The sequence below is a fragment of the Rhodamnia argentea genome, chromosome 9 (genome assembly GCF_020921035.1).
Source record: "Rhodamnia argentea isolate NSW1041297 chromosome 9, ASM2092103v1, whole genome shotgun sequence".
Taxonomy (NCBI): Eukaryota; Viridiplantae; Streptophyta; class Magnoliopsida; order Myrtales; family Myrtaceae; genus Rhodamnia; species Rhodamnia argentea.
This window is the reverse complement of record NC_063158.1, coordinates 5,160,092-5,176,689: the sequence shown is the minus strand read 5'-3', so window position 1 is coordinate 5,176,689 and position 16,598 is coordinate 5,160,092. Positions and strand designations below refer to the sequence as shown.

Sequence of the window (16,598 nt, the reverse complement as noted above, 5' to 3'; positions counted from 1 at the left end):
CCATAGGAAGTCCAAGGGACGCGTGAAGTGCTTTGAGTGTCACGAAGAAGGGCACATCGGGAGAGATTGTCCTAAGTTGAGAAACAGAGGTGATAAGCAGAAAGCCACAACCAGTGTGGCGAATGTTGCTGAAGAGAGCACTAGTGATGCGAGGGCTGTTTTGTGTGTGATCGCAAGTTCATCGGGAGATGAATGGGTGCTAGATTCGGGGTGTTCTTATCATATGACGCCTCATAAGAACTGGTTTACTACTTACCGGACTGCAGATGGTGGTAGAGTTCTGTTGGGGAATAACGCAGCCTGCAAGGTTGTGGGCATAGGGACAGTTCGGATTCGGATGCATGATGGTGTGGTGCGCACATTGACGGACGTGAGGCATGTACCGGAGCTCAAGAAGAACCTCATTTCTCCGGGGACACTCGATGATATCGGGTGTAAGTACACCGCTGAAGGTGGAGTGCTGAAGATCTCTCGAGGTGCTATGACAATGATGAAAGGGAAGAAAGTGAGTTCTCTCTATGTTGACGCCTAAATTTTGATTAATCTATTTTTTGCATAAAAATTATAAAAAATCATCTCACATATTTATTTTTAGTGTACATTGCATTGGCATATAATCGGGCAAGCAAAACACTTAATTTAGCATGCGTCTAGACTAGGCACGGGATGGAAAAATACACCGAGAAGATTTGAAACTTCAAGGACTCGTATTGCAAATACTTAAAATTTCAGGGATCGTATTGCAAATACTTGGAACTTCGGGGACTGTATTGCAAATACCAAAAGAAGATGAAGAAGGGAAGATGATGAAGGGAAGATAATGAAAAGAAGATGAAGAAGGGAAGATGATGAAGGGAAGATAATGAAGGGAAGATGAAAATGGAAGGTGAAGAAATGAAGATGAAGAAGGGAAGATGAAAATGGAAGGTGAAGAAATGAAGATGAAGAAGAGAAGATGAAGATGGAAGGTGAAGAAATGAAGGTGAAGAATGAAGGATGAAGAACTTTGCCTATAAAAGAGAGAGCTCTTGAGAAGAGTTTTAGAAGGGGGAAGTGGAAGAGAATTGAGAGAGAGAGTAGAGGAGAATTTTTGTGATAGAGAGCTCTTGGTGGAAGAGAATTGAGAGAGTTTTGAGAGAGTTTTTTGAGAGGAATTTTTAGAGAGGAAAAAGAGAGTTCTTGAGAAAAATCAGAAGAGAAAATTCGAGAGTGAAGAAAAGAGTTTTAGTCGAGCATCATCTTCGACGAGTCCCGACACATATTTCGCCTCTCGCCACCCAACAACGCCATTGCTTGCCATTTTCGACGACAGCCGCGTTCTTCCAGCTCCGAGATCTTGAAGGGAACTATAACGTGTATGTGAGTAAGATTTTGTGTAATAAAAGGTAATCCTTTCCATCTCGATCTACAAAAATGTAATCGTTTGGTTTGAACATTTGTTTGTTTATTTTAGACATGCCACGTGTTCCAAATTTTAGCATTATTACATGTTAATTTATTTTTATAAATACTCGTGACTGGCTGCGTTTTCTTTCTTTCTAAATCACCCATGGTGTATATCGTACAAAGTTCAATGTTTTACATCCCCATAAAAAAGAAGAAAAAACCAAAAAAATTGCATCTTTGAATTTCAAGTAAAATCCATCAAAATTGCCAAATCAAATATTTTTCATGAAAATGGTACCGAAAGGGCGTTAGAGTAATCTAGCGTAACCAAATCCCCCGAATTCAAAATCTCGGGTTCGCGGAAATAAGATAGTTTTCTCCCGCTATTTTATTTAGGTTTCTAATCAACCTACCGAAAATGATTAGTGGCGACTCCAAATTCAAATCACATTGCATGTTAATTATTTGAACCTTAAGTTGCGATTTGGTATGGACTTGGGAGAGTCCGAGTTAGGTTAGTTAATTAATTAACCTGATAATCCATTAGCCCGAAAATTAACTTGTTTATTTTTCTAGGTCGCGACAACTTGGCGACTCAGCTGGGGACCCAAAGAGGACTTAGGCCAGATAATTTCATGAAAAAGAAATCACTTGATTTGGTAAACTTTGATTGAATTCTCATTCTTAGGTGTTAAATGTTTTTGCAGATTGGGAGTTATAAGGGGAGAAGTGATCGGCTAACCCTTTGTTTTGCAGGCTTGGTGAATTGGAATTGTGATTTAACTTTTGAATCATTGAAGCGGTGTTTGCCTTTAATTGTTGTGCATGATTTATCGTATTTGCACTACACCGCACATAACCCGTGACCGGACCCGGGTCACACTAATAGTTTTAAGATGGTATTTAGATGGTTCTTTAACCTTGGTGGTAAGGTTTCGCTAAAGGTTATCCCATCTCGGATCCCGAAATTTTTTTCAAAAAATGGCTCAAGGGTCGTTCTCATACACGTGAGGCTACGATGCATGAGAATTGCCCTTGTCGACCGAACCAAGCCGAAGTGATTGGACTCGACTAGTCATGACTATTGTACGCGAGGTTGCGACTAGTCATGATAACTGTGCGCGAGGCTGCGACATGTCGTTTCGTTCATCATTTCACTTTGCAAAAGCCTTTTGGATAGATAGAATAAGATTTAAACTCACGATTCATGCGCATGTCTTTGTGATTGACATTTTCTTCGTATGAGAGGTAATTTCTTGTCTCTTGTACCATGTTATCTCATTTTTATTTTGGGCCAGTCCATGATTTAGATTGATTGTTTAGAAGTTTCATTGTCTTATTTCCAATTTCGCACTTTGCTTCCGTAGCTTTTACAATTTCATCGGTTGTCCTCAATTCTGATTTGGCTTATTCCTGTTGTGCGATTTTTACTAAATTCTACGATCGAGCTTTGAGTAAGTGCCAAACACGAAAGTTGTAGACCTATGTTTCAACTAATATCTTGCAAAATTTCAGAATTAAATTCATAATTTAAGATGGCCCTTCGTTTTTTCAACAACATGCGGTTATAACAGTTTTCTGAACGTGATTTTTTTGGAAAGACACATTAAACTGATTTGATCCGTGCATTTCTAGTCTGATTGGCCAACATAAAAGTTGTTCATCACCTTCTCAACTATAAGCTCGTAAAATTTGGACATGTTTTGATCAACGTGCGAATTAATACGAATTTTTTCGTAAAAGCGGACAAACTGAAAATTACATGTTTCAGTCCTTTGGTCATAATCACTTTGTTCGTTTGAGTCTAGAGGGATGTCATGGGCCGGCTCGCTATTCTTGCTCCCCGTACTCATTTTGGGTTTGTTACTGCGTACAGGTAATTTATCACGGATCCTCTACACATTACTCGATCGGTCGCAAAGAGGATGGCCGACATCAACGCTATCGTCGGTGCTGCCCTAGACGAGAAACTTGGCTCCTTGATCGAGCGCTTTGAAGGGATGATGTCCCGAAAGATGGAAGAAATTATGGCCGCCTTCACCGCCAAACTTCAATCATCCGCCGCCATCCCGCCGCTTCCTGCTCTAGTTCCTCCTACGGACAACTTCGGTAAAGCCCCGGAAGCTACTCCCTATCCGACAATGCCGGTAGAGGATGTGATCATCACAGGCGTGAACTCGAGCCCGCCGCCCGTAGTCCCAATCCCTCAAGCCAACCCCGTGGCCCCCGGGTTGAATGGTGATACGGTCAAACTGTTGGCCCAAATGGAACAGAGGATCCGAGAGGTTGAGGGGACTCACAACATACCCCAGATTGACCTGTCTGTCTTTTCAAAGGTCACGGTGCCGGAGAAGTTCAAGATGCCCGGCTTCGAGAAGTATGATGGGACTTTCAACCCGGTTCAGCATGTCCGGAGTTGTCACAAATGTCAGATTCATGGTGACAAGATTAATGTCCCTCCGAACGAGTTGCATCGGTTATCCGAACCATGGCCGTTTTCTATGTGGGGCATTGATGTTATCGGCCCTATCAATCCTAAAGCATCCAATGGGCATCGATTCATCTTGGTAGCAATTGACTATTTCTCTAAATGGATCGAAGCCGCATCTTATTTAGCGGTCACAGCACGAAATATCGTGAATTTTATCCGCCGGGATATCATTGCTCGATACGGTTCACCTGAAGCTATAATCACCGACAATGGCTCGAACTTAAACAACAAGCTAATGGACGAATTGTTCAAGATCAAGCATCCGAACTCTTCCCTATATCGTCCTCAGATGAATGGAGCAATAGAAGCCGCCAATAAGAACATCAAGAAAATCTTAGCGAAGACGGCTGAAAATTATCGCGATTGGCATGAGAGGTTGCCATTTGCACTTATGGCGTATCGGACCTCGATCCGGACATCTACTGGGGCAACCCCGTATTCTCTTGTATATGGAATAGAGGCTGTTCTACCAGTTGAAGTGGAAATTCCTTCCTTACGTATACTGTCTCAAGCTATCTTGACGGAAGCTGAATGGATCCAGCAGAGGGCGAGCCAATTGAATCCGATCGTTGAAAAGAGACTTAAGGTTATATGTCATGGCCAGTGTTATCAACAGAGGGTTGCTAATTCATTCAACAAAAAAGTTCGGCCTCGATATTTTCAGATCAATAACCTGGTCTTGCGAAAATTGTTGCCAATGGTCCCACTCCCGGAAGGGAAGTTCGCTCCAAACTATGGTGGTCCATATATAGTAAAGAAGGTGCTCCCTGGTGGTGCTTTAATTCTAGCCGAGATGGATGGTCGTGTCTTTACCAATCCAGTCAATTCTGATGCTGTAAAAAAATATTATACTTGATTTACTCTCATGTTTTCATAATCGAGTTATAATATTAAGACAGATTCGCGAGTTGTTCACATTCGGGCATTCGTTTGTTGAGAGATTATTTCAAATGGGGGTTTCTCCGGCCCAATTGAATTGATCATCGGGAGCGTGAGATTTACATATCCACAAAGTAAAGGGGTTATCTTGCAAAAAAATATGACGACCAAGATAAAATCACAAAGATATGGAAGAAGGAATAATGCGAAAGCGAAATGCAAATCGGTAAAAACTTGCATTTATTCCATCCATCGGGAAACCTTACAAACAGATCATCGGGGTGGGAACGTAAAGCCAAACCGAGCCCTAATGAGCATCACAAAGGAGTTTAACTGACTCTCCATACAGTTGATGCTCCGCCTACACTGATCGCTTCGAGAATCGAGATCCGCCAGCTTAAAGAGGTGGAGCTCACATTTCTCTTTAAGCTTGGCCACCCCGTCCTCGTGATACTCGGCAGCAGATTCCAAGTCATGGATCGACATTCTCCCGCGGGCTATATCCAGGGTCAGATCGTCCAGCCTTTCTTCCAACCATGAGCATTGAAATTTCAAAACAATATCGAGCGGATCGCGCTCGAAGATGGTCCGGGACATGGCCAAGCGTTCCACCAAGTTCCCCCTCTCACGAATCAAGCGGTGAGACTTGATCATTACCGTAGTCAAGGGCCTTCTTATAATTGTCGGCTACAAGATCGGCCAACATCAAGTTATCCGACCGACCCCGATAGCGTGCCCTCACAAGATAGGCCAAAGTAACATCTTGATAAGCATGATTGTAAGCCTCCAGGAAGTTAGTAAAGAGGGTAGGGAAGATCCTATATTCCTCTTCTAACTTGGTACCTTGAATAGAAACGGTGTCCATATCCGTAAACATGAGACGGATTTCGGTTTCGACCTCCGGATGGTTGGCTATATAAGAGTAGCCCTGGCCTAAGAGATTATAAAGTTTATCCCATTTGGCCAAAACTTCAGCCGAGAAGATGCGTGCGGGGAGGGAGGCCATTGTTGCTGAAGTTGCTGAAAAAGAGTGGATGCGAAAGAGTGCTTAGAAGGTTGGAGATGAGGATATGGAAGCGATAATCGTCTCGGCGTTAAATCCTAATTTAAAGGGCAGAAAAAGTCATAGCAATAATTATTGTGGGGGCCGAGTTAATTATCCGGGTAAAACTACAGACGTTTCGTCCGTGAATCACGGATCTACCATCTCGAGGCTCACGAAATTCGAAAAGTTGCGAAATGACTTAAAGGTTCCGCCATATTAAAAGAGGGACAAGCATACTGCAGAAAAGATTTGAGGGTCCCACCATGTTAGAAGGAAATGAAGAAGACAGAGCGGGAAACACGAAATCTTGGGAGAAGCACTGGCTTAGTGGTTTTCATCCACGTTAAAAGGGAGGCTCTGGAACATGCATGTTTACTCAGAAGAATTTGGAGAGAGTAAGCATACAGCGGAGAGTAGAGTGAACAAAAGGCGAGAAGAAGTATTTCAATCCAACATGTTTGGAGGCTACCAAGCACTTACTGGAGGCAACCAACCTAGACATCCCCGAGAATGAACTCGCTGAATTTCGAGGCCGGATCCAGCCAGAAGCCGTAAAACCCAACTCCCTTGGCGGTGAAGTTCAAGATCTCGATAACAAGAATAACAACAATAGCGGCAGCAGCACCGTAGTCAACCCCGTAAAAGAAAACATCAAATCAAAGAGCTCGAAGCTGCCTTTAAGGAGTGCCCTTACGTGAACGGGAAACGAAAAAATGAGTTGAGCCGGAAGCTAGGAATGGAGCCCTTGAAGGTCGGGTTTTGGTTTCAAAACAAGCGGGCCCGAGTGAAGGTTCGAAGTGAAAGTCATGAACTTGCGTCTCTAAAGGAAGAAAATGAAGAGCTTCGAGCGAGAGATCAAGAGGTATAGGGATGCTCTTAACATCGCTATTTGCCATGTCTCGCAGCAACCCCATCACCTTTGGTGGCATGTTCCTTGATGAGCCACATCCGAGCATTGAAAATGCTCATTTATCGATTCATCCTCCCGAGCAAGTTCTCGCACAATCGGATTTCGTTGGGGATACATCCCGGAATGTCGGCCTTGCGGAGGCGGAACCGATGCCCTTCGAGGGAAGTGACATGCATCACTACAATTGGAGTTTCCCTGATGTCACAATCGGCCAATTCAATACTGATGAAACTCCGAATCAGTAGCCTACATGAAGCTTGAGTTTTTATTATGGACTTTCAAAATATCACTCTTTTGAGCATTACTAGCTAGCCCTTCCGAATTCTCAAGAGAAGTAGCGACATGCGTGAATGAATGTACTGTTTGTTACAAAGTCCCCATGTGAGACATTCTTCCTTTTACGCCTAGAGTTAATCAAGGGGCAAAGAACAATACTATCCGCAAATATCGTCATGCTTAAATGCGTGAATTCTTTGTCAGATTTGACTGAACGCCGAAAGAAAAAGCATTAAAAGCCTTCACATAGGTAGATGCAAAAAGATTTGAGGAGGGAAATAACCGCCTCGTTCGTAGGAGAAAGCGGAAAGATTTGAAGAGGGAAATAAGCGCCTCGCTCGTAGGAAGGAGCGAAAAGATTTGAGGAGGGAAGTAACTGCCTCGTTTGTAGAGAAAGTGAAAAGATTTGAGGGCTCCTCCATATCAGAAAAGGAAGAAGATGATAGATGGAGTGAGAGATGAGAGTTATTACGAAACGGATCCAAGGCACTAAGATCGAAAAGGAGAGAAAAAGCTGTCCTCTTTCGTAAAGAAAGCGAAAACCTGTCTGCAAGACTAATAAAAAAAAGAGAGAGGAAGTTTATAAAGAACTTGAAGTCTCCATACACCTAGCGACCTTCAGAATCCGTCACGAAAGGCCATCATCGCTTTTGTGATTTTCGGGCAATTTGTTTTGCAAGTCCGAGAACATCTAAAGCTCGGTCTCGGGTCGAAACAGCCATTTTTGATCTACATATGGAAGGTTTTAAAAGAAAAACACGTTCATTCCAGGCGGAAGTATGGGAACCTTCCTATCCTGAAGATCTGCGAGTCATGGTCATTGATGGCAACCCCGTTTCCCTCTCAATCCTCGTTGCTATGCTGAGAAGTTGCATGTACGGGGTTTTTGCTTATGCGAAGGCAACGGATGCCTTAGAAGTGCTGAGGCAGTACAAAGAAGAGTTTGACATCGTCGTCACAGCCGTGGTAGGGATTAATATGGACGGTTTCAGTCTCTTAAAGATCATTGATTCCGAGTTAGACATACGGGTCATCGTAGTATCGGCAAGTAATGATCGCCAGTTCATAACGAGGGCCACATTGCATGGTGCTCGAGACGTCCTACAGAAGCCGGTCTGCGTTCGAATGCTCCAAAACATTTGGCAGCATGCTGTAAGGAAGCAATTACTCGAACAAAAAAACTACGACCAAGCTGATGACGACGATTTTGTCCAAAAGAAAAGGCCCCTTTGGTCCGCCAAGCTTCATTCTATATTCATTGAGGCGGTTCGACAGCTAGGAATCAATTCAGCACTACCAATGGCTGTACACAGAATAATGAATATAGACGGACTCACCATGCAAAGTGTCACGAATCACCTTCAAAGGGTTAGAGATAAGCTGAGGAAGCACGATGCAGGTTGGGACCAACACGACAGGACCAAAGTTGATTGGAAGATCAATACCGGGAAAATCTACCGAGCAAAAGGTACTCGGCCACTTCCCAATCAAGAATACATGTCATACCAACCTTCCGCTGGTGGTTCTAGCAGCGGACCAGTTGATCATCCCTACAAGTTTCCGAGCAACGGCGGAAGCTCAAGCTCAAGGGGTCAGATCGCTCACGGTGAAAACAAAGTGGGAAACCCGTCGCTAGTGTTAGCAAGTAACACTACCCAATTCGAGTATCAATCAGAAGATTACTTTGATGATGAGCTCACCACATTGATCAGCCGGTTCGGAGTGGAAGGACCTCCCGAGTTGTGATCCGAAGCAAGTGATTATGGATCCTTGAACAACGATCGTTGGTGTATGATCCAAGACAAAATCGATCGATCATTGGAATGGCCAGCAAGAGAGGTGGAACCAATCTTGCATGAATACTCCTTTAATTCCATGTATAGTTCCCCTGCGTGGGATATTTTTTTTACTTTCTAGCAGTCTAGAATTTGCCTAGAGTTAAAGGGCGAATTTTCTCTTCTCTTGTCAAATGTGTAAGTTCCTTACTAAGCTAGGCCTGTAGCAAATCAATTTGTGGACGACGCCCCTGAACATCCGTAAAGAGAGATTCCGAATAGCCTTACTTAGGAGAATACGAGTAAAAGACCAAGCGGGCTCAAAGATGGGTAACTCCGTATCGTCCCAATTGGCTCTCGGTCATTCCAAACTCTAAATTATGCTTATTTCATTCTCGACAGGAGATTGCCAACTGTTTTGAGAACAATATAGCAAAAAGCGAACCAACCGTGGACGCCAACATCACCACAGCCTAGTGGTTGGGGGAATGACAATGGTCCGAGGCGTCCCAGGTTCGATCCCGGGATTTGGCATCAATGTACAAAGATTAATAAAAACCTTTTTGCTTCGCAGTTCAATGCCGATTGAAACTCAGCCCAGATGGTTACAAGACCGGAGAGATAACATCCCGGACATACAATCCAATCCAGATGAGTTGATCCTTTCAATTCAAAGTTCACAAGAAATTCGTACAAGGGTAAAGCGGTATCGTTTCAACTCGTTTAGAACATGAGAACGTACATTGATGCTTTCCCTTTTGATTTTTACAGGGGTCACCGCCTTTCCAAATAGAGAAGCATCCATTCTCCCCGAAAAATTAATGAAATAAGAAATTCCCGGAGCCTTTGACAATCTCATGTCTCGAACCAGATAATGAAGTTTTGCAACTCATTTGCATGAGCAGGGGCAACTCCCAATCCACGCCCCTAAGAAGTTTCTTATGTGCTTGCGAATTCTGTCCACCAAGATAAAAAGTTGCTGCATTTTATATGCTCAAAAACACTCATACATTGCAAAGTTTGCGCATGACTGTTCCTCATGTTTAATTTACCAACTCTGAATAAGGAATATGAACTACATAAGATACATCGAATGTATGGAATGGGGCGGGGCGGGATGATGAAAGGCAATCCTTTCCCAAACACGTCCAATTTTTTCAGGCGAGATGAACGGTGGCAAAATTCCGCATTCCCCGAGGTAAAGAGTTTTCTCGCGAAAGGTACGATAGCCGAAATGACAGAGGCATTCAGTTCTCTATCCCAAACACTACAGGTGATCCATTGATTACCCCTTTTGAGCGGTGGTTTCATTTCTTTACCCCTGTCAAGAACCACCCCACATCGGGGTCCAGACGATTTAATTCTAGCAAGAACACGAGGTAAATGGTTAGAAATTTTCTTGCTCGGACTAACATTAATCTTCGGGTGTTTCTTTGCATTTATACTCGAATTTTAATTCAAGTGCCTTAGGATGATGAAGAGCATTCACTTCTCTATCCTATACACTTCATTCTTTGCATAGCCCACTTGAGCCTGCAAATTCATTTCTTAAACCCCCGTTGGTGATCATTTGCTCATTCCAAAGGCGAAGATAGCATTTTCCCAAGGATTAGAATTGGAGATGGTCGAGTCAACAGAGAATTCCCGAATGATCATTATGCTTGTTGTAATTCCTGGTTCAAAGTCATGGGATTGTAAAAAAAGGAGAGGCAAACTCGGCTTAAAGGAGAAGGGCCCGCTCTCAAAAAAAAAAAAAAAAAAAAAAAAACAAAAAAAAAGCAAAATAAAGAGATGTCGAAGGGCTCTCAAAGAAAAAGGAAAAGAAATCTTTTCTCGAAAAAAAGAAGAAAAAAGAAAAATGAGAGTCGGGAGTAAGAAAAGCAAAGGTCGATCTCATATGAAAATTTCAAGCATAGGAAAAGCAAAGTGCCTACCAAAAGTAAGGCCAATGCACATTCATTTGTAAAGTACTTCTGAATTTTGAATGTACATTTTTGCATGTTAAGTTGTAAATTCCATGTACATGTTTGCATTGTGTCTCTTGCAAATCCTTGACGGACACTTGTTATGAAGAAGACTCCCCAAGAAATCGGTTTGTAAAGTGCAATTTTCAGTAGAAAACTACCATCCCTCATTCAATGATGGTATTCTTTCCGAAAACATTTCCAGAAGACCAAGATCGGTGACTAGTCGACGATGATCACCAACGTCAAGCCCCTTCTCATTTAATTTCTGAGCCAAAACGAGCCTTTTCGTTCCTCGGTCCCCAATCCTAGCCTACGTTATAACCCTCCAAAGTCTCTTCCGATTAGGGCACTTGAGTTAACGTAGAGTTAAATGATTTTAAGCATCACTCGAAGAGGTTCGAGCAAGATTATTTCTCTCTCATTTTTGCGGGGTTCTTGACTTGTAAACCCGGAGCAGATAACGAAGAAATTCATTTCAAGCAATTTTTAACTCAACTAGAGTCCCCTTTGTAAACCTTTGACCTAGCCCTCATTACGGTCCTAATCAAGACCTCCAGATCGGCTCGGTCGTATCAATTGCGAGATTACTTGGATCCTTATCGAATGCGATGATGGAAAGATTGAGTGATTTCTCTTGAATCCTACGAGACATGATAAATAGCTTTTCTCGAGAGTGAGAGAAAGCCCTTTCGGACCGAAGTCCCCCATTCAGCTCACATTCGAGGTATACGTAATGTGAGAACCTCCCTGGACAAAATTGGTAATGCAAACTTGACAGAATGGTTATGCATGAACCATAGTATGAGTGATTGCATTATACTCATTGTTGAATATGTTTGTGTGTGTTACCTCCGACATTCTATGATAGGTAATACATTCCCGATGTTCGAGTTCCCTCCCAAGGTCTCGAAATTCATCCAAGGATTATTGAATGAGCAAGTTTTGCTGGCAAATGCCTACCAAGTACGATACGAGCAATCTGCTTCGTTCCTTGATTAATCGTTTGGAGAACCCGGGTAAGTTTTCTGAACCCCTTTTCAAATTAACAACTCTTCTGATGATAGTTGTTATGATTCAATTAAGGCAATATGCCCCTTTTGTACTTATCGATTCCATTCGATGGTACTCCTATCAAATATTGTTCAATTCGGGCAATATGCCCCTTTTGTACTTATCGATTCCATTCGGTGGTACTCCTCTCAAATATTGTTCAAATCGGGCAATATGCCTCTCCTGTCAGGTCGTGTAGACATATGCACTGGCGATCTTGACATCTTATCAAATCATAATGACGTAACTCTTATGATTTTGTTTCCTCTTCTGTCAGGTCGTGAAGACATATGCACTGGCGATCTTGACATCTTATCAAATCATAATGACGTAGCTCTTATGATTTCGGTCTCGATATGCACCGGTGATCTTGACCTTTAGTCGGCTCATAATGACATAGCTCTTATGATTTTCGGCTCCTTTATCAAATCATGAAGACATAAGCACCCATGGTTTTGATCCAAACCAAATCATAACGACGTAGCTCTTATGATTTTGGTTCCCCTTTATCGAATCGTGAAGACATATGCACTGGCGATTTCGACATTTAATCAACTCACAACGACGTAGCTCTTGTGAACTTGATTTCGCTTCTTTCGACTCACAACGACGTAGCTCTTGTGATCTCAAACGACACACATATCTTGCGCTGTCTTGCATTAGGGAGAAGTCTCTGATAACGAATAGGCCAAATACCTTAAAATCCTTGCATCCGCAAAAAGAAGCTTGGAAATTAAGTGAACCATTAGCTTACGAGAAATTTGGTAAAACAGGTATTCTTGTATGCGATCCATGTGCAGGTTTCTTTAACAAAAAAAAGAGGAGGAGAAGTTTTAGCACATGTTATTTACAGTCTTGCATATCATGCATCACTTCATTACATAAAAAATAGGATTAAAACTCCCGCCAAAAAGTTCATCCATAATTTGCACTGTCAAAATTTAGGATTCAATTTTGTCTTTGAGCGGAACCTCTAGGAGCCTCCACTCAAAGAGGGGCAGCTGTTGACGCCTAAATTTTGATTAATCTATTTTTTGCATAAAAATTATAAAAAATCATCTCACATATTTATTTTTAGTGTACATTGCATTGGCATATAATCGGGCAAGCGAACACTTAATTTAGCATGCGTCTAGACTAGGCACGGGATGGAAAAATACACCGAGAAGATTTGAAACTTCAAGGACTGTATTGCAAATACTTAAAATTTCGGGGACTGTATTGCAAATACTTGGAACTTCGGGGACCGTATGTGCAAATACCAAAAGAAGATGAAGAAGGGAAGATGATGAAGGGAAGATAATGAAAAGAAGATGAAGAAGGGAAGATGATGAAGGGAAGATAATGAAGGGAAGATGAAAATGGAAGGTGAAGAAATGAAGATGAAGAAGGGAAGATGAAAATGGAAGGTGAAGAAATGAAGATGAAGAAGAGAAGATGAAGATGGAAGGTGAAGAAATGAAGGTGAAGAATGAAGGATGAAGAACTTTGCCTATAAAAGAGAGAGCTCTTGAGAAGAGTTTTAGAAGGGGGAAGTGGAAGAGAATTGAGAGAGAGAGTAGAGGAGAATTTTTGTGATAGAGAGCTCTTGGTGGAAGAGAATTGAGAGAGTTTTGAGAGAGTTTTTTGAGAGGAATTTTTAGAGAGGAAAAAGAGAGTTCTTGAGAAAAATCAGAAGAGAAAATTCGAGAGTGAAGAAAAGAGTTTTAGTCGAGCATCATCTTCGACGAGTCCCGACACATATTTCGCCTCTCGCCACCCAACAACGCCATTGCTTGCCATTTTCGACGACAGCCGCGTTCTTCCAGGCTCCGAGATCTTGAAGGGAACTATAACGTGTATGTGAGTAAGATTTTGTGTAATAAAAGGTAATCCTTTCCATCTCGATCTACAAAAATGTAATCGTTTGGTTTGAACATTTGTTTGTTTATTTTAGACATGCCACGTGTTCCAAATTTTAGCATTATTACATGTTAATTTATTTTTATAAATACTCGTGACTGGCTGCGTTTTCTTTCTTTCTAAATCACCCATGGTGTATATCGTACAAAGTTCAATGTTTTACATCCCCATAAAAAAGAAGAAAAAACCAAAAAAATTGCATCTTTGAATTTCAAGTAAAATCCATCAAAATTGCCAAATCAAATATTTTTCATGAAAATGGTACCGAAAGGGCGTTAGAGTAATCTAGCGTAACCAAATCCCCGAATTCAAAATCTCTGGTTCGCGGAAATAAGATAGTTTTCTCCCGCTATTTTATTTAGGTTTCTAATCAACCTACCGAAAATGATTAGTGGCGACTCCAAATTCAAATCACATTGCATGTTAATTATTTGAACCTTAAGTTGCGATTTGGTATGGACTTGGGAGAGTCCGAGTTAGGTTAGTTAATTAATTAACCTGATAATCCATTAGCCCGAAAATTAACTTGTTTATTTTTCTAGGTCGCGACACTCTATCATCTACTGGGAGAGACCGTGACGGGAGCTGCTGCAGTTTCATCGGGTGAGTCAGATTCTGATCTAACTCGTTTATGGCATATGCGTCTAGGGCACATGAGTGAGGCGGGTATGACGTTGCTGAGTGATAGAGGGTTGTTAAAGGGTCAGAAGACAAGTAAGTTAGACTTATGTGAGCACTGTATCTTTGGGAAGCAGCGCAGGATTAAGTTTGCTACGGGTATTCATTCGACCAAGCAACCGGTAGAATATATTCATTCGGATGTCCGGGGCCCGTCTCCTGTTCCTTCGAAAGGAGGTGCTCGTTATATGCTGACATTTATCGACGACTATTCCAGGAAAGTATGGGTATACTTTCCGAAGCACAAATCTGATGTGTTTGATCGGTTCAAGAAATTTAAGGCATTGATTGAGAAGCGATCGGATAAACAGATCAAGTGTTTGAGAACCGATAACGGCATGGAGTTCCGTGGTAAAGATTTTACTGAGTTCTGCGAGAGAGAAGGGATTGTGAGACACCGCACAAGACCTGGGACACCACAGCAGAATGGCGTGGCGAAACGGAAGAACAGAACTTTACTTGAGCGGGCTCGGAGCATGCTTTCGCATCTTTGGAATAGGCAAGGAATTTTGGGCCGAAGCGGTGAACATGGCATGTTACCCGATTAATCGATCTCCATCATCTGCTATCGAGTGGAAGACTCCGGAGGAAGTATGGTTGGGGAAACCTGTTGATTACTCCGGATTACGAATATTCGGATGTCCTGCGTATGCTCATGCGAGTGATGGTAAGCTTGAGCCGAGGTCGAAGAAGTGCATATTTCCGGGTTATGCACATGGGGTGAAAGGCTACCGGCTGTGGTGCACCGATCCCGGATCACCCGGTTTTCTAATCAGCAGAGATGTGATTTTCGACGAGACCGAAATGCTTCGACGGAGGAGTTACGAGACACAACCAGCGGAGCGGACAGATCATGGTGTTAGTAGTGAGGTGGAGCTTCAGGTGGAGACTCGGAGACCTCGGAGGTAACGAGATGTTCGGGGCTGCAGATGTAGCCGCAATTCCCGAAATCGGTGATAATGAACAACCAATACAGCTGCAGCGTAGTATAGCCGCAGACAGACAGAGAAGGCAAATTAAACCACCGGTACGTTATGCTTATACAGACTTTGCTTATGCTTTGACCGTAGGTGACGAGGTGGAGACAGATGAACCTTCGTCTTACTGCGAGGCGATGGCTAGTTCCGAGTCGTCGCAGTGGCTAGGGGCTATGAGCGAAGAGATGGAATCACTCCATCGAAATCAGACATGGGAGTTAGTTAAAGTATCCAAGAGCCAGAAGATTGTCGGAAGTAAATGGGTCTACAAACGGAAAGAGGGCATTCCTAGTGTCGAGGCAAAGAGATATAAGGCGAGACTTGTTGCGAAGGGGTATACCCAGCGAGAAGGCATTGACTACAGTGAGGTGTTTTCTCCTGTGGTAAGGCATACTTCTATTCGTGTTTTACTTGCCTTTGTTGCTGCACAGGATCTCGAGTTGGAGCGGCTTGATGTGAAAACGGCGTTTCTTCACGGTGAGTTGGAGGAGCAGATTTACATGAGGCAGCTAGAGGGATTTGCTATTCCGGGTAAGGAAGATCATGTTTGCTTATTAAAGAAATCTTTGTATGGGCTGAAACAATCTCCTAGACAGTGGTATAAGCGGTTTGACGCTTTCATGGCTAGTCGGGACTATTCAAAGAGTCGGATGGATAGTTGTGTTTATTTCGGGAGATTGGAGGACGGGTCTTTGATATATCTGCTATTATATGTTGATGATATGTTGATAGCAGCGAAAAATATGTCCGATATTGATGTGCTGAAGAGGCGATTGAGTACCGAGTTTGAGATGAAAGATTTAGGTGCTGCGAAGAAAATATTGGGTATGGAGATTTTGCGTGACAGGACTGCAGGATTATTACGTCTGTCTCAAAAGAAATATATTGAGAAAATTGTTGCACGTTTTAATATGCGATCGGCGAAGTCTGTGAGTACGCCATTAGCAAAGCACTTTAAACTTTCAGTTAAGTTATCGCCGCAACCTGAGGAGGAAGAGGAACATATGTCTCGTGTTCCTTATTCTAGTGCCGTGGGTAGTATTATGTATGCTATGGTATGCACTAGGCCCGATATTTCACAAGTGTCGGTGTGGTTAGTCGTTATATGAAGCGTCCGGGTAAAACTCATTGGGAAGGCATGAAATGGATCCTCAGATATTTGAAGGGGACATCAGACGTTGGTATAGTATACCGGAGGGACGATAATGGCAGTGAGACCACTGGTTTTGTGGATTCCGATCATGCAGGTGACTTGGATGAGT

At 42.6% G+C, this 16,598-nt stretch overlaps 1 protein-coding gene across 1 annotated transcript in view; it reads left to right on the top strand.

The window, feature by feature from the left end:
- The window catches only part of LOC115737045, a 46,078-nt gene that overhangs the window by 16,689 nt on the left and 12,791 nt on the right, over positions 1 to 16,598 (top strand). The gene's annotated exons all lie outside the window — the stretch shown is intronic.